Source organism: Bactrocera neohumeralis, chromosome 2, assembly GCF_024586455.1.
Source record: "Bactrocera neohumeralis isolate Rockhampton chromosome 2, APGP_CSIRO_Bneo_wtdbg2-racon-allhic-juicebox.fasta_v2, whole genome shotgun sequence".
Taxonomy (NCBI): Eukaryota; Metazoa; Arthropoda; class Insecta; order Diptera; family Tephritidae; genus Bactrocera; species Bactrocera neohumeralis.
Window position 1 is genome coordinate 91976058 of NC_065919.1, and position 24038 is coordinate 92000095.

General features: G+C 37.8%; 1 long non-coding RNA gene across 1 annotated transcript; it reads right to left on the bottom strand.

Annotated features, from left to right (window-relative positions):
• Nucleotides 1-19679: 19679 nt before the first annotated feature.
• On the bottom strand, nucleotides 19680-21025 carry LOC126757244 (uncharacterized). The gene is made up of 4 exons (XR_007666714.1): nucleotides 20941-21025; nucleotides 20586-20879; nucleotides 20024-20509; nucleotides 19680-19952 (listed from the first exon to the last, which is right to left on the bottom strand). It is a non-coding gene; the product is annotated as an uncharacterized LOC126757244 (long non-coding RNA).
• Between the last annotated feature and the right edge of the window lie 3013 nt (nucleotides 21026-24038).

Here is a 24038-nt window from a genome sequence, read left to right on the forward strand (position 1 = left end):
CTTTAAATTACAATGATATGATATGTGATTTTGCAGCGATCAAAGCTAGAAAAGTCCATCTTTAAGTTCTATCACTATTTTTAAGAAAGATATAAGCCAAAAGATATAAGACTAATTCAAAGACTGTTATAATGAATTTTGTAAAAAAATGTGTTGAAGTATTTTTCTGAATATTAAAAAAACAGCGAAGATCGTTTTGCCGCCCCCAAGCCGTTGCGCCTGGGGCGAAAGCACCCTTTGTCCCCCCCTAGTTACAACACTGTTCCAAACTGAGCGTCTTGAAAGTTGCAGATTAGCTCGATTGATGTACGGTCTTTGATAAGGGGTTGCTTAATGTCAGACTTGTAGTACACACAAGAACTTGACTTTGCCTGCTTGTTGACCAGCATTGCTATTTCAACCGCCACCCACTCATATGTTAGAAGGTTAAGAAATTCGTACACCGAGGATGCCAACATAGTTGTTTATAGCAAAAATACACTCAATTGCCGAATTGTTGAGATTTTTATTTGAATAACGTTTAAACACAAGGATCACAGGGGCTGCTTATATTATTCGCACTTGCAACATACAGTATTACTTTGGTGTCGCTACATTGATGAAAAGCCCCCCAAGGATCTTCCATATTCCTTGTGACTTTAGCTTACGAACCTTTGACCTTTCATTGCGAGGTTTATAAAGAACTAAAGTTCGAAGCAGGTGATCGATCACGTATTAATCGAGGTTATTTACTTCACCATCTCCATTTACTGTTAGACGCCACGACTATAACAGCTCAAACTATAGTGGTCTCATTGCGCCTCCCCATTGCTTATGCGTAGTTGCGATCATGTCGCTGTATGAGTGTGTCATGTCTCCTATGAATCGGTGAGTTGTGTTAAGGAGCCGCTTATGGCGTGAGTGGGCTTGGATGGCATTGCGCCTTAGCGAAGTGGCAGTTATGGGCTGAGTATTCACCGAATTTGGGAGTTTTGTCGCAATTAGTTATTAGAATTCGCTGTGACTCAGACATTTAGCAGTACAGTCGAGTAGGTATATGGTAAATCAAATCGCAAGCAATTGCATATGGTTGCTATTACTATTATTATTGGGCTGTTATGTGGTCAATTGTTACATAATTAATTTAAAAATTGCGGTCACGTTGCGGCAATTTGTGACCACCCACGCACGACTTTCCATAGTTCTGCGGCATTAGCGAAATCAATGAAGTTCCTGGCGTTGGTAATTGCTTAGCACATTGCACAGTTCTCAAACGAGTAGTTTGCTTACGTGCGCGCCGGCAATGTGTATGCAACTCTACACTTATGTACATACATACATACATATGTATGTACTTATAAATGCGCCTTTGCGGAGCTTGGAGCAGCTAGTTTGATTCCTATTTGACTTTCAAGTTCAGTCAGTCGTCGGTTTTGAATTCTGTGCAAACACCGCTCGCTTTCCATATAATTGGAGTCATTTGTTTGCAAAGTCAGCCTTCTGGGCTTGGTGCTATATAAACTAGTTAGAGAATTATACTAAATTTGACTCTGACTGACAAAATTAAAACTATACATATATTCACGTATTTTAATACAAAAATGTGTATCTCCCTCAAAAGTATGTCTTGTTTCAAGCCTTGATTGGAATGTCCTTTCTTTTGACTTCGGCTCAGTTTTGAGCGCTATTCACTAGATCTACTAAAAACATTAACCAAAATGTGTGGGGTTGAGCCATAAATTTCCAAGCTCGGTTTCTTTAACTCTTTGATGCTTGTTAAAAACGAAACGAAAGTCGTCCATATTACTTCAACGACTGCGGAATGTCGTGTTTCCATTGGAAACATAAAATTTGAAGCAAACTCATTGTTAAATATTATTTTCTCTTTCAATAAAATAACGGTATTCAGAAAACTACCTAATTTTTAGAGTTTTTAACTAGAAGTCTAGTAGCTGTGTATCCTCGAATAGTCGATTGAGGTGGTACTGGTTGAAGTTCGAGACATAGTTTAAAACTGAGGTAAAACGATCTCCTTTTTATACAGTGAACAGCTACGTAGACATGACATTTACGAGTTGAATTTCTGTAGAAACTCACTGCGAAATAATAAATACCGCAGATGCGAAGACGAAAGAAGTGAGGTAAACTGCCAGGAAACAGCAGCTTAAAAAATGGGCAAAATCGTTATGGAGTGTACCATTTCAAAAGGATGTGGGCAGATTAACTATTTTAATTGGTATTCCACGGACTAAATGAGCATAAGACAACTTTTCAAGTTGTGTGAGAATTTAATGTAGAATTTGATGAAATATGTTTACAGATTAGTACGGATGATGCGTTATTGCAACAACTGAAACTTCAAGAAGCTGAACAAGAATCCCAAAACAATGTACTGATACTATACGGCTATATACTTTGTTTGCACAAGTACCACATAGTCAAATCACCCTACAGATGGGAATTGATAGGTTTCGTTCAGGAATTTAAAAAATGAGGCAAGAATATCTTGTTGTTACAAAGAATCAGCGTGAAAACTAACACAAACACGCAGTTCAAATCATAAACCTTTTGCATAAGAAAAGGTGAACGATAATATTTACAAACAAGTAAGGTAGGGCTAAGCTCGGATGTAACCGATAATTTTATACTCATACAACTAGCCAAGATCAAAGCCAAAATACCTTCAGGTGGAGAAGGTTTGTTATTTACAAGTATAAGGGGTCTCGGGCCACAACAACCCCTATCAATTTTATTATGATAATGCACTTACGATATAAAGTCAAGCGGAAGTTCGAAAATCTTTCTATTAGGAATATCGGTTCTAAAAGAATTATTGATCCAATTCAACCCATTGACATACAAGCATACTATTATTAGAAAAGGACTCTATCAGAATTTATATTATATATCTCAAGGATTGAGCGATATTTTCGATGAAAAGCGCATTGTAGGAACTTTGATCCACAAATTCGGTATCCTGTACAATTCTAATTCTCATTTGGAAAGAATATTTTTAACGTCATTCTCTATCGCGCGTTGAAAGCTTTTTATACCTTGAACAGGATATATTACGAAGTTTGTAACACCCAGAAGAAAGCGTCGGAGACCATATAAAGTATATATATAAATGATCAGTATGTTGAGCTGAGGCGATTAAGCCATGCCCGTTTGTCTGTCTGTCCGTCTGTCTGTATATATATACGAACTAGTCCCTCAGTTTTTAAGATATCGTTTTGAAATTTTGCTAACGTCATTTTCTGTTCAAGAAGCTGCTCATTTGTCGAAACCACGATAACATATAGCTGCCATAAAACTGAACGATCGGAATCAAGTTCTTGTATGGAAAACTTTCACATTTGACAATGTATCTTCACAAAAGTTGGCACAGGTTATTTTCTAAGATAGTAATGTAATATAGGAAGAAATTGTTCAAATCAGCTTACTATAGCATATAGCTGCTATACAAACTGAACGATCGGAATCAAGTTCTTGTATGGAAAACTTTCATATTTGACAAGATATATTCACGAAATTTGACATGGAGTACTGTTTAAGGTAAAAATATAATATCCGAAGAAATTGTTCAGATCGGATTACTATAGCATTAGCTTCCATACAAACTGAACATGTAGTTACTAAAAGAAATGCACCTGTGAAGGGTATATTAGTTTCGGTGCAACCGAAGTTAACGTTTTTTCTCGTTTTATTTTGAAATTTGACAAAATGGCGTCATTTTGAACAATAAGTATCGAATTTGGCCATTTTTCGACAGATTTTCGTAGAAAAATATAGGAAGATTTAAAAAAAAGCGTCCATAGCGCCATAATGAATAACGTAAAAAATGGTTTCTCCAAATTCTGAGAAAAACACGTTTAAAAATTGGAGTCGTAAAGTTCCTTACTCTGTTCCCTTTCTACAAGAAACGCTGTAGCAACCGTAATAATTTGAATTTCGATTTCAAAATTTGAGAGAATGGTTACAGTATACGTATATATCCGATAATGCAACAAAAAAATGGATTTTTTTTTCGAAAATGTCACACTGAGACGATCCCTTAATTTGATTGATATCGGTCGAGCAGTTCCTGAGATTTAGGATTTCGCCTTTATGTAGGCGATGCAACGCCCATCGCCTAATTTTGATACAATCTCGGGGTAAAATTTAATGTCTCCAGTTCTTGATTTATTTATTATACTGTGTAGCAACGAATTGCTAGGAAATAAAAACATTTCAGTTATAATTGTCAATCGTCGATCTTATCAATAAAATCTAAAAAAATCAGAAAGTGATTACTTAGCTAATAAACAGTTCTTTTGGGTCGAATATAAATTGTATATCGGTGGGCCAAACTTCCAACCACCTTGCCATTTTTATCGGAATTAACTTGGAATTTTGAAGATAAAGTGGTAATGCACTTATTTCACAGTATAAAGCACACGCTTGTTCCACAAACGATCGTATTGTCTATCGTTTATGCACACGTGTAAACCCATGTCTGTCCTCTTGCTGGTCAGTTGAATCGCTGCATATCGGCGCTTTAGACGACATCGCTTGCCGTCGCATGAAGGCGCAAGCAGCCGGTTCCTTTGGATTTGCGGTGAATTGCGTTGAGTATGCTGGTATTTTGTTTGTTAATTTGTCATGAAATTTGTTAGCCAGTGCATTTTTTACACTTACGGCGCAGGCGACCAGCAGATATCCCACTTCGTATTACCATATTTTGCGGTACTGAAGGCAAACAAAATTCCGAAATGTGCACGACGACTGTTAACCACCATTTAAATGTGTGTTAACACGTCTTTGTTGCGTCAGGAATGAGAAATCGCGCATAAATATTTGTGTACACGATGGCACTCATATATATTTACTTGTAGAAGCGTACATCCCTATTGTCAGGTATATGCATGAGAAGGTGAAATCGTTTAAAAATTTCTTTTGGCAATGTTCGAGCAGGTCTTCCCGAGTTAAACCAAAAGCTTTTAAATTATATTCCCGGGAGTGAAAACAAGGAAATTACGATACAAAACGGTCTGAACCCTAAAATATTTGGATGCTGGGCAGAGTTCTCGAATAACTGAACGTCTTATGCACTCTTTACTAAAGTAAACATTTCCTCCTACGTCTATGTTGCCGGAATTTTGAGTAAAACAGTTAAAATGGATTTACCTTATAATAGTAACTGGTGATATTAAGGAACCTGAATAGGTAAGCGTATCTCTCGCTTAAACTGTTTATCATGGAGAGCTTGACCGTGTTCATTAAGTCAGACGTAATACTGTCGAGTCTTAAGAAGAAATTCCAAATCATTGGGACATTTACTTCAATAAATCGTTTGTTTCGTGGGATGTAAAATAAATTGCAACGGAAGGCATGCTTTCGTACACACATGCAATACACACGAGCCTGGAGTCAATTATGCGAACAAAGGTGAACAAATTAAACGTCAAGGCAACAATAAAACGTGGAGAGCTTCCATAAATTCACTCACTGAGTCAACGCATGGCATTGCTGGCGGTGGATAAGTAGTAGCACTTATTGGTAACTGGGATCCGCTCGATCGCTCAAATCGAGTGCGAAACGCTTGGCTCTTTAATGCCAACTTCAGTGGTTTTGTTTAGAGCCTCAGTGATTGGCTGCATGGCGCATTGCATGTATGTACGTATGTTGCATATATAAATACATACATATATATGGAAGAATCCGATCGCGCCTTGGTGGCGTTGCAGCCGCCACTTTGCATGTCAAGCGTCTGCCATGTTAATAATAAGCGACCGCGCACGTTGTCAAATGACTTGCACACAAATTTATCGCAGTTGCCATCAAGTTAGCAGCCGAGCTGACTGGATTGGGGTAGATGGGGCCGGGCTAAGCCAAATCAGCAAGCTACGAGTTGGTTAGCGCGACAAAGGCGCAAAGTGACGTGCAACATGCGTTTTTGGCAACCTCTCAGCGTTGCACTGTTTATAAGTGGAGACTGTCGGTTAAGTGGATGCTGTTCGGTGCGCTCAAAATTTACATACACTGATCTGCAAAAGTGTTCGTCACTCTTTTTATCGGACTCAATGGAGACATTTCAAATTTACAGAATTGTTTAAAAAGCATAAACAAAACTCTGATATGGGTATAGTTTAAGGCAGTAATTGAGTTTAAAACTCTAAAAACTATGGGACTATGGACATTTCGGAAACAGACCAATAAATGTCATATTGCCAAACAATATTTCATCTTGATCTCTGCTGAAAGGTCGGTCGAACAAATAAATGGCCTTCGTCATTCTAACTGCGTGAACGGATATATAATAACAAATACTTTTGTGCAGCAGTGTATCTGAACACTAGCATAGTCAGCTTTATGTGGGGAGAGGGTGATTCATATTGGGGCATGCCACTCATTGTTTTGCGTTTAACCCAAGTAAATCCTTGTTTGATTCTCGGTATTTTTGTGGCTTTGAACCTGGCATTACATGACACAAGTGACATGATGGCAGCCACTTTTGTTGTTCAACCAGCTACGATATGCAAGAGCAAAGCGCTTTAGTCAGATACATATCTAATTTATATGTAGAAATGTCCGTTGTTATGCTTTTGCTAGCGCCTGCGAATGGCGATTTATTTCTTTATAACGTCAATGCATAAGGTTCAAGCTTAAATGCAAATAGGAATTAGCTTTGAAGACGGTGCCAGTGAAACACCACAAATTACACATTCGATTTACAAACTAGGCGCTCGATTCTCATAATGGATCTTCAATAAGCCAGCACAGTTCAGCTAGTTCCCGAATTGGTAAAGCGATGTGTGACCAAGGTCATTTCTGAAATGCGGAGAAACGCCTGAACTTAGAATAATATAAACATTTTGAATCAATTTCATATCTCTGAAGCAAGAATGTCCTTATAGTATAGTATATCTTCATTAATGCAGCTAGAGTTCTGCTTACTGAGCTGGATATTCATATGATCGGCTCGTGTATCAGTGCGTATGTTCCAGAAAGTAATTATAGTTATCGACATTTGCTTGTCGTTTGTTTTGAGTTAGGCCATAATTATGTGATTTAGGAGGGGTTCCAAGTGTTTTGCCTTTGAAATTCTCTCCTCTCACCCCAAATGAGCCAAGAGAATATAAGTATAAACATACACATATATACGTTCATATATACGGCAGTAAATGCCCCATAAACAGTGCTGCGCGCGAGTTAATTATGTTGTTAACAATGTGTCCACCTTCTCGGGAGACTGTGCCTCCGTGCACACCGGTGAGTGTTTGCTTTTGTAATACTTTGCAAATTTGCAACGCAATCTTTTCTAGCTTTTGAGCGTCGGATAATAATGTATGACACGTTTGTACACACACCACGCCCCACATAACTCACGGGAAATAATTAAAGTATTCACAAGCGTTTGCAAGTGGACGGCGTGCAGTCGGTTGCATGTCAGAGAGCGTGGTGGCATCCTGCCTGGCTTGCGCTGCTCGATATAAGCCTACGCCTATGTGTATACACATACGCACGAACTGCATAATTGGACAAGCGAAATATTATTCCACCTTTGGAGCTTCGGAGTTGGCGCTGGTGGTTGTCAACTTCGGTTGCTTGCTTCGGAAGTTGGTGCTGTTAGTCGATGTTCAATTAATAATGCAACGCAAACAACTGGCAGCTTACGTGATTTCTTTGACTAATTGCAGGGAATTGTGTCACAGATAAATATAAACATATGTATGTATATATGTATGTAAGTAGTGTCTGGGTTCTAATACTACAATATACTGGTTCTGCGATTATCTAAAAAAAATAAAAATCTGCTGAGGAATGGTGATACGAATCCACTTCTCCCGATCTTATAATGAATGGTATGGCAACCCTGCCACTTACACCTCGCGGCACGACGTTGGAGTCACGCACACACCACTGACAGCGCTTTTGCTTAGTTTGTACTCACTGCGGAACTTCGTTAAAAACGTCTTAGATCATAAACATCTCTAACTTCCAGCAACACTATGCAGTGCTAAGTGGCGTGTTGCAAGAATGCAGAAAATTAAAAATTTCGCCTAATGCCAACGCAGCCTGTTTCCTTCTGTCATCTGGTTTTGCTAATTCTGTCGCACTTATATCTTAAACATGCGCAGACGCGGTGGTAGTAATAATTTCCACACCAGTGCCGAAGCACTTGCAACTGCAACATTGTGCGCAAGAGTTGGTAATTTATGTCTTGCAGGCACGAGTAACTTCCATGCTTAAAATTCTACCGTCCTGCTTTTTGTGTCCTGCTGCAAAAGCACGTGCGCCATGATGTCTTCCGTTTGGGCCAGGCCGGTTCGCTTTTCAGTGCTTTGCTTCACTGCTATGCGACGACTGGTGGCCTACATTTCACTTTGCTTTTGGAAGTGATTGAATGAAGCTCGATCAACTCGACTGAACGCATCTACACTTTTCGGTTGAAAGTTGATAAGCAGAGATTAATCCGGCATTTAGTTGAAACTTTAGTCGCATGTTTTAGCCTTGATCGAAACTAAAATGACGACCCTAAGCCCGTAAACCTATAAACGTTAAGAATGTTGCAAGTAGCATATAGTAGTTTCGCAAATAAAGACTTAATCCCTTCATTAGCACCCATTTCTCGATTTTACGGTTTTCTATGATAGTTTTCTCTTTGTAAAGAGCCAGTTTTTTTTTAAATAATAATAAACTGTCTTCCACGTAAAAGGAGAATCCAGAGTGTTATTCTTTGTTCGAACTTTAACCTCCAATTCTAAGGTAAGAAGCCCAATTGTGTCTGTTGCTCGCGTTAAGCCCATTCAGCCGTTACCTCTAACTCTCTGCGTCTCACATTTTAGTTGAGTGTGAATTTGTTGTGATGCATGGTGTCGACTGGGTACCCAGTAGTACATCCACTCTACGAAGGTACGCAGTCAGTGGCGCATATAGTCAGCACGCGAATGGGCAGAGTAACCAGCTAACCATTCAGGGAAGCCCGCTCATCTCATTGCGCATCATATGTGTCCACTGTGTTCATCGCTCAAGCGCTCGACTGCTTAACGTTCCATTTGCTGCTCGACCGCGCACGCACCAGCCCAGCCAGTCAGCCATTGAAGTCGGACCCCGTCGCCCGCACAGCAGCGTTCAATATCGATTCGATATGATTGCATGCTAAATGATTCCTGCTGAGTTATTACGAGACAAAATCCTTATTTATCGCCTTCTGATTTATTTGCAAACGCTTTTCCATTATGCCAACGCTCTGCCCTTCATCCCCGTCGGTCCACACGCAATCAACCTGTCCACAAGTATATGCAGCATAGGTATGCTTGGAGCATCCTTGCCCTCCCATTTAATCCAAGTTCATTTATTTCTTCATTCCCTTTAATGTAAGTGTGTACAAATGTAGAAGTACACGGGTATTTGGCCTGCCCGCTGCGAGCATTCGCACCGATCAGTGCCCTTATATTCGGGCCTTTAACATTTATTGCGGTCCGAATATTTGTATTATTTGGCCATACCTGATGCCAATTCAGGTGTCCGTCCGCTCGCCATGTGTTCTACAGCACGAGAAGTTGTACGCGCGAGGTAAGTGCACGAGTGCGTGTGCGCTTCTGAATTGTTTGTTCGATGTTCGTGCGAGGGATTTCGTGTTTTCGATTTTCTTATCGCAAGTTTGAAATTGTCTGTGTATTAATGTTGACATATTTATTTTTGGATTGTGTTTTTATATACACTGAAACTTGGTGGTTGTGTCAGGGATTACAGGAGTAGAAGTGTTCAAATCAAAGATACTGGCTCTCGAGTTCTCCAACATTTGTTTGGAACGATTAAATTCTCCTTTTGGTCAATGAAAGCCCCATTCAAACTGAAATTCCACAATCAATTTCCAAAAAAAGACTTCCATCAATCCTTGTGAAATTTTCGAAACTTTCAATATTTGTGCACAATCAAACGATCAGCCGTTGCCTTCAGTCATCAAACGCAGCTTTCTTCTCAATTTTATGTAGCAAGGTATTGCCAATATACTTATGTATAGTGTGGACCAAGGGCAAAGTGTTTTACTCACCAAGCCCCACAAAATATTTCACACATTAACTAATATACTCCATACAACAAATTCCAGTCTAAAGCGTTTTGTCCTCAGACGGAGTATATTTTCAGTGTCAAAAAACACGTCCACACAAACTGTGCACACATACCCACACACGCTTATGTTCTCACTTGTTGAAATGAATTGCAGTCAAGGGAGCCGTAAGCTCGCCACCATAAACCAATCGATTCGAGATGCACATCTTAAGCTCACAGCCGTCCGGACAATAGTGTCGAGGCATCCCAACAACCACAGCAGCATTATGGAGCACCGCTACAACGATTAATTTGTTCGTCTTTATCACATCGTCAAGTGATCGGCGAGGCGATTCGAAGCGACTGAGTTAAAAGCGTATTTTGCACACCTTATTATCCAGCCGGAGACCACATACACACATATGCGTGTGGACAGCTGAAGATTGCAAGCCTTCCACGGAAGTGTATACACACTGGCCGCTAGCAACGCCGCACCACGCCACACTTGATTATTAAACATAACCAGAAACAGCAATGCATAACTAAAAAACAATAAAACAAAGAACCAAAAACACATCACAAATTGTTTATGTACCCACACATGAACACTAAAAAATACGCATGTGTATGTATGTGTGTATTATAGAAGCTGGCTGGCAGGAGCACTGCGTTGCCATGCCTCACCATAATACATTTATGGGCTTATATTAATAAAATAAGCTTTGTCAGGCAATTTACAATGCATTTCCACGGCCAGATTAACAGCTCAAAACAGCAACAATAACAAAACATGCAACAATTTCAACTAAATGAATGCTTGCTGTGCGATGTTAATGCCAAGAAGGTGAGAAGAACAAATCAACAGCCAAGCAAGACGGGCGATAAGAAGTGCACTTCGTGTGAAGGGGTGGTGGGGTGGAAGAGGGGGAACGGCATGTGCGCACGGCGTGGTTATAACGATTAAGTCAGCCAGGCAGCAGATGTGGCTTGAGCGATCCGAGTGGAGGGCGTCGGAAACGGGTGCTGCCGCTGGATAGTCGGCTCGAAATGGTGTTTGTTCGTTAATTAGTGAACATATTTCGTTTAATCGGTGTCATATTAGTTATAAATTCGATAAAAGCGCAAAACGACAATTTAATTAATTTTATTTCTCGATTTGTATGCAAATGTAATACGCTAAATACCGTTATATATTACCCATGTCTGAAGGTAAATGTCTATGTTACTTACTTTTAATAAAGCATTCAGTGCCGAGATGTTTGGCCTTATTTTTCAGATACGATTTCCTTGTCAGGACCACTGAAGTTTTGTAAGAAACTTTGCATAATATTTACAAATTGGTACCAAAGGATCGTCACATCAAAATTTAGCAAGTTAGTGATTCAGATACGTCCCTGGTATTGAAGTTGAGCATCCCGTCGAATCTAAGAATATTTTACTAATCTTTTACTAAAGTGGTTTTGAATTCTTCGCACTATCAATATAATTAGGTGAAGCTAGGGAAACTATGTTTATCGGTAAAAACGCTTAGCTAACGAATTAAGCCATGCTTATTTGCATTTTATTATATAAGCGATTGGCATGGAAGGGTTCTACACTTTGTCCTTTTAATTACTTAGTGTTAACGATGATAAGGCTGATAGGTTTTGAAAAATATATAATGAAACATTCTTAGCATACTATCTTTGTTTGTTGCAGCGCAACTGGTCGTCAATTTAACGTCAAAAAAGCAAGATCACTGCCCCATCTCTCGCGAGTTCAACGACGGATTCACCTTTTCGTGGGATACATTGCATTCGGTTTCACGATTCCACGAATTCCAAACAATCATACAAACCACCTATCAACGTAAGATAAACCAGCGAAACACACTTTCGTATCGATGCCACCGCCCAGCTTGATATATTGCCTCGATCACTGTTGATCATCATTCCCTTTTGCCCTTGTTGTTGTATCATATTTTTTATTCTCATCTTCCACTATGCACTGTTTGTATGTATGCTTTTTATAAGTGTGAGTGTATGCGGAGCCTTTTCCATCGATAACTATCCCTACAGAGATAATATACACTTTTGTTGAAAATATAAGTAAGTATCCACAAGTTGAATGTCATAGTAAGAAGTTTATACCGATTTTAATAGGGCTTGAGTGCAAAAGTGCAAAGTGCAAACGTCTCCTGATATACCGTCTATGTTCAAGAACTGCATTTCGGAGTCTATCTGCGTAGTTTTAGAAAAGATCTATATAAAATTTCGGTAAAGGTTATACTTATTGAATGAGGTTCACACTCAATCGTTTCTTTAATAATAGTTCTTCCAACACCTTTCACCAAACTCTTGGGATATTTTTATTTTTTTCAAATTTACGGCATTACTGTAAAACTAAACAATTCTTCCCATTTAATATATTTATGTCATTAGGGCCAAAGATAGTTTTAAAGCGAGGAAGTTTCCAGCAATATGATTTCCGCCTGGGCTCCTTCAGCCTACAATTCAAAGTGGTTCTAAAATATGCCATAAGTTGCCCTTGCATGCGTTTCCCTATACATACATACATATGTATGTATGTATGTATATGGACACACGTACAAATTTACATCTGCGTGTGCCACTTTGTCTCTCTTTCGTTTGCCTTCTGCTGGAACTTCGAGCTTCCTAAATTATCTTATAACTTAATTCATTAATAAATTTATGAATTGCCTGTTATAAATTGTTGAAATTTATTATCGTCTCCTCACTGAATCATGTCGACCTGATCGTGTCCTCTGCCACTGAAGGCTGTGGCCAATTATTTTGCTCTGCTTGCTTAACAGTTAACACTTTTGTTGTTGTTTATGCTCGTTATCGCCTCTTTCGTTACCAAATTTGTATGGGAACCATACCCTGCACACACACACTTACACACACACGCTCACAGAAGACCTACTTATGCATTGTTGTAGTTATTGCTGGCAATGCCACATGTTGACACCGAATTTACTGCTGATATAAATCGTCTGATCACACCAAAAGGGGAGAAATCTGTTTGGTGTTAAAGTTTTCATTTCGGTGCTTCGCTAAATGAGTTATCAAGGATTAGTGTAGATATTCCGATTGCTTTGGCGTTATGTGTGTGATTTCTTTTCTGGTCTCGGTGCTATTGTGTTTATTTGTGGCAGCGTGCGGCTCTCGTCGTGGCACCTATTTTGTGGCATTGTCTCATAACGTTGATTAATTCACCTTTTGGGCGACGTCTTCATTCACTAACTAAGATTTTCTTGAACTAGTCGCTGTCAGGGTTTATGTTGGTGTGATTTGGGTAGCGTTTATTAATTGCGATCAATAAATTGTGTCTTTTGAAAGAGTTTAATACTTTATTAAATGGTCATAATTAATTGTACCTTCGCTATTCAGCGGCAAACCCGATTAGGGCTCGATGATTACCATAAAAGGTGCGAGTGGTGTGAGTGAGAACAAAATTGATTAGTTAAGAATTATTGATAACTGGGATCGCCGTAAGTAAGGCTTGCCTTGATTGTATGTATGTATGCAGTGTTATTGACTCTAAAGGAAGCTCTGGCTATGATGGTGCGACTTGTCGCTCAGTGACTACCACATTTGAAGAAACTATCGAATTAAATAACTTTGAACGCAGGTATTCAGCGAGAAGGTCTCTGCGAATTATTAGAACTGGGAATTGTGATATAATCTTTTTGTATTAACCTTAAAAAAACGGAAACTGATAGAGTAGATCAAAGTTTCATTCAATCATTTGCTAATAAATACCTATCTACCTGTCTATTTTATTTGTCAACTTTGGCAACAAACTCTGACATTTTTCACGGAAAATATTTTTGTGAACTGTGTACGAAAAGTTTAGCTTTCAATTATGAAAAAAGGAAAAAGACTGCCGACTGCGTAATTGGTTCATCTGCACAACTTTTAATACAGTGTTGGTATGTTCATGCAACAATATCAGTTGGCATTTACGATCTTCGGTGAGGGTTATTGCCGGTTCGGTCGTAAAATAAAATGAGAGGAACTTCAACGATTTAAACTCTAATTAAGCGCTAAAAATGCGCAATAAAATTTAAACTACTTGCATTAGCAACTAAAAATCAACAACTTAATATGGTGTCTACTGGCACTTGTACTTATATATGTATCTACATATGCCGTATACATATGTATATACATATGTATGTAGATGTAAAGGTTAGTGGTTTGTGGCTTGTACTTCTCGCATGCGAGCCGCCAACTTTGCAAATCCGGCGTTCAACCCAAGCCTCGTTGTTGATCCGTCTCAGCCCCTAAAATGATGATATTTAAGCACTTTTGGTACAAACGAGTGATGTATATTTGTATGTATGTAGTATGTATGAGCAAGCTTTTCGCTTGAGTCGATCTGGCGGCGGTAGATAAGCTTGTGTGTATGTACATATGTACATATGTATATGGGTGATCTTCCAACACGAGTACTTAAGGCGCTGAAAATTTGCCAGCACATAAATAACATTTTATTGGCAATTTGCAGTGCGGAGAAATTAATGAGCATGCAGTTTGCAACACTGGTAATTTATGCAAATAAAACGATCGTAAATTTGTCATTAAAGCGTTTATTAAATGATCGTTTATTAGTCTCGCCATACAAGAAATAAGCTCCTAAAATGAATGTGAACACAAAGCAAATGAAAACAAACGAATTAATGAGAATACAGAGAAAGATACACGCAGACAGTTGAGGTGGGTAAAATGGTCAAATTATCGGTGAAGATTCTGAATTCTGCTTTTTGTGGTTAAGCTGGAAATAAACTTAAATCTGACGGTTATTTTAAAGGGTGTCGCCTTTGATGTGAAGAATTGAAAACACGCCGCCTACTGGAGAAGCGATCTGGCATGTTTCTCTTTCTGTGATTGGGCTTTAAGAAGGACTGATTTTGATCGAAAATGCAAGAGAGATTATTAAGGGCCGATCCATTTTACCTCTCGTTCTCTGCAAAGGCCTGCCACACGTTCTATGGGTCGTACCAGCTGGTCAAAAGCTTGCTTGTAGGTGTTATTGGTAGAGGGTCTACCTCTTGGTTGTCATGTCGAAGAATGCCGACACCATAGAATGAATCATGTATAATTTTTCTTCCGTTAGTCAAATCATTCCAAGGCACATGGCCGTCGCCAAACTTCTTATTTGTGTGTACGCACATATTGACGTATTTGCATTCGATTAAATTCGGTGGAATTGGTTGCAACTTCTTCGCTAATTAATTGCTCTTGAGTCCAGTAGGAAAAGCGAGTTGATTAAAGTGCACCTTTATATTTGTGTCATGAAATTTGCTTTGTGCGCTTCATAAATTAAGTGACTAACAGTATAAGTTAAGTTAGGGGCAATATATGTACAAACATACATATGCGTGTTTAAGCTTATTTACTGCTTTCTTTGTGTTTAACGGTTGTATTTCAAATCAAAACGAAACAAAGAAGGAATGGCTAACTTTGGGTGTAACTGAACATTTTATACTCTCACAATTTCCAAGAATAAGGGCCGTTCAGAAAAAACTTGCGTGGTATGTAAGGGCTTCGGGAAGTATTGACCCGATTTTATCCGGAATACATTATTACACACACAGAGCGGTTTAAAGTCATTCGGAAGTTTGACAATTCCTTTGCTAGGTACATATGTATATGCGGACTAGGAGAAGTTTTAATTTTTGACACAAGTGCAACTTATCATTAGGAAAAGATGATCTTTTAATTTCATTAAAAAAGGAAATGCAAAACTGTAGAAAGTAGTTTGTTTACGTTCACTTCAGTTATGAAGAGGGAAACATGTTTTTATTATATAATACATACATTTGTAAGGAAAAATAAAATTAAAGATAATTTTCCGAGGTTAATTCCGACCTGTTATCGATTGAGTCTTAAGTAAAAAATTAATTTTTCCGTTTTTCGAAGCAAATCGAATGATATGTTTTTAGAAATCCAACTGGGCGAACAGCGATGCCGTGAATAAGATTCTTATTGGAAAAGAATTGCAAAACTTCCAGAGAAATATTTGCGGGTTTTTCGAAATATTTGCTGATGGCTGAGAAATTTATTGTAAAGACGAATGTGAGATATGAAATTCGACCAAAAGTGAACTATTTTTCTCTGACTAACGGGTTACGCAAGTATCGAAGTAATAATAAAGTATAAAGTATAAATTTAGGAAGACCCTAACATCGCTCATAAATATTAAAAAGTTTATTTTTTGAAATGCATTTCATCCAAACGCCGGTGAAGGAAATGTGCAAAGATATTTTGCTAATGTGTTTGCTTAAAATACTTTATGCGTAAGCGCAAACATAAATCAATCCACTCATTCGAGCCTGAAGAGAGGATACTACGCTATGAGAGCATTTAGAATCTTCGTGTGTAAATATGTGAGATAGTTCGAAGCGGAACGATGCCTGTAGATGACTCGACTCGACTCTTCTATGATCGGCGATCGGTGACAACAAAGTCGACATTTGAAATCCAACAACACTGACGTGCAGGCTTGCTTTGATTCACAACAAAGCTCATGATTTTTTTTGCTTGTCAAACGGCAAGGCTGGCCGCTACCCCAGTGCACTTTTTGTCGATTCATTTGACTTTTTGCCTTTGTTGCCGAGTTCTTCGCGCACAAATTATGAGCGAACAGAGGCAGTTATAGTTGATTTTGATCGCATCAGTGCTGATAAGCACTCGTTTGATGGTGCCGATTTTTCGATAAAAAGCAAAAGTAAAGGCGGACAACAGACAAGGCGCGTGAGAGCAAGCCTCAGACGAGTTGAAAACGTTTAAAGCTGCTTAAATGCAGAATTAATTTTTAATCCTGTTCACTTTTTGTTTGCTTACTAACATCGCCTTTCGCTGGCATTTTTAGCAATCGCTTGACAGCTAGCAACGCCAATTCCTGCCGCTGATGACACCTTTTTGTCCGCGTTGTCCATTTTGACAGTGTACATTGTCGTTTACACGCGCCACTCCAACGAAGACTCATGTATCGCCCCGATTTGGGCAGCTGATTGAAAATTCCTTAAATCAACTCTGACTGTTGGGGATCTTCGGCAGTCGCAAGCGCCTCGACTTTGTTTTTACTTTCATGTTGTTTGTGATGTTGGTGTGGCGTCGAGTTTAAATTGGCCGCAGACTTGAGCGACTCATTGAGTGAGCTTGATTTGAGACCGCGTGTGTTGATATCCTCCGGCTATTTATGCAGGCTTTAATGCTAATTTTAATCATTATAATGGTAATGCGGAAGCTGATTTGCAATGTGTTGGCACCATTTGGTCGAAGTATGTATTTGCCTTTTCAGTACTTCATTTGCACACAATCAACCCTACAAAAGAGAAGTTTTGTGAGATATTTTATTGCGGCGCCCATCTACTCCTATTTGTGAAACATGCAAACATATACGAGGGTTGCCTTTTGTATTTCGGGATTAGAAAATAAAAACAAATATTTATATTTTTGAATGCGTGTGAAGCACTCTGATTAAGGTATCTCCAAACCTAGCGTTCTGAACGCAGCAACCGTCTCTTCAGGTTTGAAAAATTATGACCTCTTAGTTAATGTTTCTCGTACAGCAATAAAAAGAAGTCATTTAGTGCCAATTCAGTCAGGTTTCTTAGACTCATACGCGTAAATCCACTATTCATCGCTTGTCACGATTTGATAGATGTGTTTTGAAACACCGTTGAGAAATTGTGTGGGACTCAACGTGAACAAATGTTCATGCAATATTGAATGTGTGCTGGTCTCACTAATGACGATATGTTTCATGGCGATCTTGCAATATCAGTTTGCATACAGGATCAATATTTTTGGGAAAAACAAATAATTTTGGACGACCTTCACAAAATTCGTCTTACGATAAAGACAACGAGTTGCCATATTGCAACATTGGGTCTGCCAAATTCGGTAATATAAAAGGCAACCTTTGTATGTAAGTATATGCATGCATACATACATATAGGGATATGTATATACATATGTACATATAGTACAAACGTTGCGAATCACTTTTAATATTTAAATACCGTTTATTTGTTCTAGAAGAGATTATTGAAGTTGGTTGAATGGAACCAATAAATATGATTTTGACAGTTTCTTGGACTATTGTGTTGTATTTAAAAACCAAATATAAAACGTGGAAAAATCGTATCAAATAGTCTTGCATTCTCAACGCGGACACTTTCGGTTTGAACAGTAGAGTGATGTGGGAGTAGTAGAACGTTTTGTATACCGGTTCGGTAACACAGTTCAATACACATCATTTTCTCGTTATTATCTTTGATGAATTATAACTGTTTTAAAGAAACTTACGCCTCATTCCGTAGATCTGCTAAGCACGTGATACAAACTTCCAATTTTCGACAGATGGCGCTACTGCCATTCCAATGCATATTGTGAAATTATTGTTCGGCTTACATGTAAAGACAATGGCTTGCTTTTTCTGCGTCCAGTGTACATCGAGTGTAAATTGAGTCTAAAAGAATATCAGCTGACTCAATTCAAAAAACATCCATGAAATATTGCGTATCCCACAATACCTCAATAAAAATTGAATTGAAACACAATCCATTCTGAATCTTTGTCCGAGTAGCAACGCGCTCAGGGTACTGCTAGATTAATTGATATTTCAAAATAATAATATTACTTTACACATCAGTTTTAATGCTATCCGAAAAATGAGGGGGGTTACTCTAAACCAGTTCCAAAACGCTGACGTATTCTTCGAGGCTTTCTAGTTATGGATGTACACAATTATAACTAATCGAGTATTCGGGGCACCTATAAAATTATATATGTACTATATATGTACGTACATATGTATTAAATTCATTAAATGCCAGTCAACACGCATAAATCATTCGCTGGACTGTTGTGTTCCAATTCTCAGGAATGATTAATTAACGCTTAATAACCGTTGTACGGTAGTGAATGAAATGCCACGAACGCATCCGCTTAACCGCCAGCACACATACACACACTGTCGTAAGTGAACACACTTATTAAACATTTTTGTGAAGGCATGTGCTCAGTATCCGTAACGGGCATTTGTGGCCTGTTGTACGTCAAGAGGCACGCGATAGCTCAAAACCGTCTACAAGGCTTAGGTTGTAATTAGTTGAAAAACTAAAATAAATACGAAATGTTATCCTTTTGACTCTCAAGTGCACCGAAGACTATGGTGAGACCAGTGTCTTTATATAATTATGTTTGCATGTTGCAGCAACAACATACAGTGTCACAAACAGAAAAAAGTTTCACATAAATACATTCCTCCATATTAAAACTAAAAAAAATTTTGCTACTGGGCCTCTTGGTGACTTTAGTGGCAACCAAAGATGGTGAACAGGAATTATTATTTCATATTTCTTTTAGTTGGGAGCACAGCTTTCGATTCTCTAAGCTCCTGGGACAACGACGTAATACTCTGTGGCTATTCATTCATTCATTGCATAACGAAATCGAGTCGGCGACACTTGTTGCTTTGTTGCACTTTTAATGACTTTGTGATGAGTTAACATTAGCAACGATGTGGTTTCAATTAAGAGATCATTAAATTACAATTCCGAAAAGGGCCGAAAAGTTGTGCTGGTGCGAGCTTATAACTGCAATTCGAAATTTAACTTTGTAAAAAAATTTACACATACATATCTCTTAAGTTTGTCAATGCATTTCACTTTTTATTTCAAGGAACTTTGTTTCAATTCATCGATTAATTTTTCAGAAATTATTAAGTGGAGCTTTTTAATTCGGAAATATTGGTTCTGTACGTTTTATTCAACCTACTATTGGAGATAAGATCCCCAAAAGTGTTCTCAATACCGGTACCAGTCGAACTACAAGCTGTATGGTTGGTTGGGAAAGTTGTGAACGCTTCACTAGAGCCACATCTCGAGCTTCAGCTCCGGGCAACAACATGCTCAATGCCTTTATGAGGATGAAAATAAATAAAATATACATATACCTCATAATATATTATATGGTAAGATAGTATTCACCCCTATTATAAGCGGTAACGCGACACAAATTATGAAAACTTTCTTCCGGGTGGCCATTCTTACTGGAGATAGAAGTGTGAAAATAAAACCCTGAATGCATTTAAAACGGCGAAATCCGATATTTATATCGCCTCTATTGACTTGGGGAAACCTATTCTAATTTTACTTGCACACGTTTTTCATGTCTAATAAAACTGCTTCGTGACACCCCTTCCATTCGTGCTTTCAAGTGGTAAATTCTTGTGTATATGTATATGTATATATATTTTCGTACATATAGATCGTGGGAAGAACCAAGTGTTTGACTATGAAATCTATTAACATGACTCCTGGTAGCGTAATGAGATCGTTGATCGATTATTGTCAAAAGTAAATGCTGTAAATAAACAGTTTCCTTGTTTCAGCGTCTGCTTTTTTGTGGATCGAGATATGTATTTCAAATGAGAGGCTTTAAACCTTTTATAGGCGCCACATATACTGAAGAGCCTAAAATGGTTACAATGTTGTATTGACCACTTGGATACACAGAAAACAGGAATCAAGGAATACATATATACTCAACTGATATTTTGATTTCATAATTTTCAATTTAATGTAAACCTGACATTAGGTTTTAGTAGATAGCATACACATAAACTCGTTTGGGGAACAGCGGATAGTTTCAAGAGTAGGAATAATTTGATGTTGTGGTTTTGACTTATCCTACTACTGGGGATAAGATACCTAAAAGAGTTCTCAACACTGGTTCCAATCGTACAATAAGATCTACGGTGGGCTGAGGCACGGAATACAGTGGGGAGCGTTTCATTAAAGCGACATTTCTTGCTTCTGCGAGAGGCAGTAACATCCCCAACACCTGTAATAGAGAAATGTTAACACAAATAAGAAATATTGAAATGTGTATCAGTTTTAGTTACCGCTATTAGGAGAGACATCGTATTGCAGATCAAAAGTATTTTCTTTGTAGCGGCCATTGTTGCTGAAATTCGATATGAAACAAATATCTTCTGTCCTCAAGTGTTAAAAGCTCGGTATTTATTAAAAACCGAAACACAACGCTAAACACACACATACACATACATGTGTATATGCGTCCCTTAATTGAAATATTTCCGGCGCATATTTACAAGCTTAACGCAATTGATTCGTGCGATTTTCTAAATACTTTGCTACCGTTTTAATAATTTATTATCAGTAACTATGGAGGAGTAAGTTAGTTTTCGCTTCATTTGCCCCAGGAATGTTATTATAACGGTCGTTAATACAAGGTCTGTCGCAAAAGAAACAGAACTTTTTAAATATAACTGTTTCTGGTGGCGCCACCTATTGGTGGGTATATGAAATAAAAAGTTTGATCTCTTGTTGACATTTCGTAAAAATTTTAAGACAATTGGATAACTACAATCGATGTTATCGATCAAAAAGGGACAGCAGCTTTTGGTCATCGGTCGTAAAATGCATTTGGAACAAAGAGCAAATATTAAATTTTGTTTTAAACTTGGGAAAACGTTTACTGAAACATTTTAAATGATGAAAAAAGTCTATGGTGATCAGTGCCTATCCCGTAGTAATGTGCATGAGTGGTTTAAGCGATTCCAAGAAGGTTGTGAGGACCTCTGTGACGATCAGAAGTCGGGCCGGCCAAAATCGTCTTCAGAAGTCAAAAATAAAGACAATGCTAATTTGTTTTTACGATTCCGAGGGTATTGTACACCGAGAGTTCGTTCCACATGGCCAAACGATTAATGCTGTGTTTTACCTTGGTGTTATGAAGCGTCTTTTGTCACGCATTCGCCGTGCTCGACCACAATACCGTGAGGCAGGGTCCTGGCGCCTGTTGCACGATAATGCGTCGTGTCATCGGTCGACGCTTGTCACTGATTTTTTGACAAAAAACTCCATATTAACCATTAATCACTCACCCTACTCACCTGATCTGGTACCATGTGATTTTTACCTATTTGGAAAACTTTCATTTGCCCATGAAAGGACACTGGTTTCAGGACATTTCAGCTATCCAAAAGGTGACGACCGATATTCACAAGAGCATTCCGAAAAATGACCTTAAACACTCATTTGAAATGCTAATTGACCGGGCTAAACGCTGTATCGAAGCACAAGGAAACTACTTTGAATAAAAAAATATAACTTTTAAAAAAAATATTAATTTTTTGTTGTTTTTTTAACTGTCCTGTTTCTTTTGCGACAGACCTTGTATATTGTAATTTCGACTGAACACTCATTTTAAGGTAAGGAGACATTCAGACTAAATGTATGAGAGAAGTACAGGGATTGCTAAATTGCCAACCTCCCGATTAATATTTAAGCCTGCCCTTTATATACGGAACTTAGCTAAGGTAACTACATAGTTGTTCTATTTTAATTTGAATGGTCATTGCCATTCTTCCTTACATTAACGGCTTTACCTATTTCGGCGCTTCAATTTATTAGAATGCGTTTGTTAATTTTGTTTAATAAAATGCTCAAAATGGTCTACGAGTATATTATAAAACTTGTTATTGGACTGTTGTTACACTCCAAAATAATCAATTTATATCAAATGATAAGGAGAAAAATTGATTTCTTTGATTTGCTCCTCCATCATTAACTTACAACACAATTATCTGTGTGAATGTTTGAGTCCGAAATAAAATAAAAATTTCATTAAAATTTAATGATCCTTAATTTAATTTTTTTTCCTTTCTCAATCTGTAAAATGTTAAAGATACTTCTTCGAAATGAATGTTTAGTACGAGAAAATTTAAATAGGCTTACCTTATGATCTGAAAAATTGAAATTCCCAATATCTCTAGTGGAACGTTTTTCGTTAGACCAGTTGTGAACCCTTCAACACACAAATTAATATAAAAAACATGATTGATTCTTGATTTTTCAAATATGGCCATATATTCGATCATATTCCCATAACTTTATTTTCTTATTTTCTTTACTACTTGATATTGTGCTTTTCTACCCTGAACAATGTATATGTAGATATACTATACGTATGTATATAGTTTTCCATTTTAGAACTATATTTTTCTAAGTAACCATATCAAATCTGTATATGATAATGGGGCAAATATTTCAGTATTGATATAAATGTACAAGCATACACATATACATACATATGTGGGTCTTAACAAAAGTTCGCTAACTGATTCATAATACACGGTCTGAATAAATTCGTATTTGAAGTGAAAGTTTTGAAGTGTCCTCATAGAGAGTTTTCCTTTTTAAATAATTTCCAGACGTGGTGAGCACGGAGGGAGTTTTATAAATGTTTATGTAGATAATTTAACAGGCGTCTAGTTCTTTAAAGATTTATAGTTCTCCCATATCTAAACTTTTTCCCGTTATCATAAAACTTCTTTAGATATTCTATACATATGTACTTAAATTAGCAGTGGGCTTAGATTTTCTTTAGTAGCGGTACAAGCATCTTAAGGGGGGGACTGGCAACGGCGATACCAATGCCAATTGCACCTTGTTTGATCACAATACGTTCTTCACTGGGCGCTGCTGTAGCACTTGGTGTGTAGAGGACCTGGAAAGTCAGGATAATTATAACAAATGAAAATGATTTCCGTTTCTTTTATATTTACCGTAAGTAAAAATGGTATCAAAATACAGATGATGAGAGTACCTTTCATGGCTGCTATTCTGATTTGAAACTAACTCTACAATTTGAAAGTTCCGTATTTATTCAAAATTCTATCGATAGTGCAACATGTTACTGTTATCACCAAGGAAAAGTCATATTGAATATCAGCCACGGTGAGTGAAGCCTTATTTTACGGGGTGCTCCATCTTTTATATTGACATGTGAACATTGAGAAACTTTGTGATTAACCAATCGATTGAGTTGGATGGATGATAAACATTATCATTTCATACCGATATAAAGCGCCGACATAACAACCATTTTAATCGCAAATGTCTTAAATTTGTGAGCATTCAAGGTAAATGTGAATTAAAATAATTCATTGTAAAGCAAAAGGGACGCAGATAATCC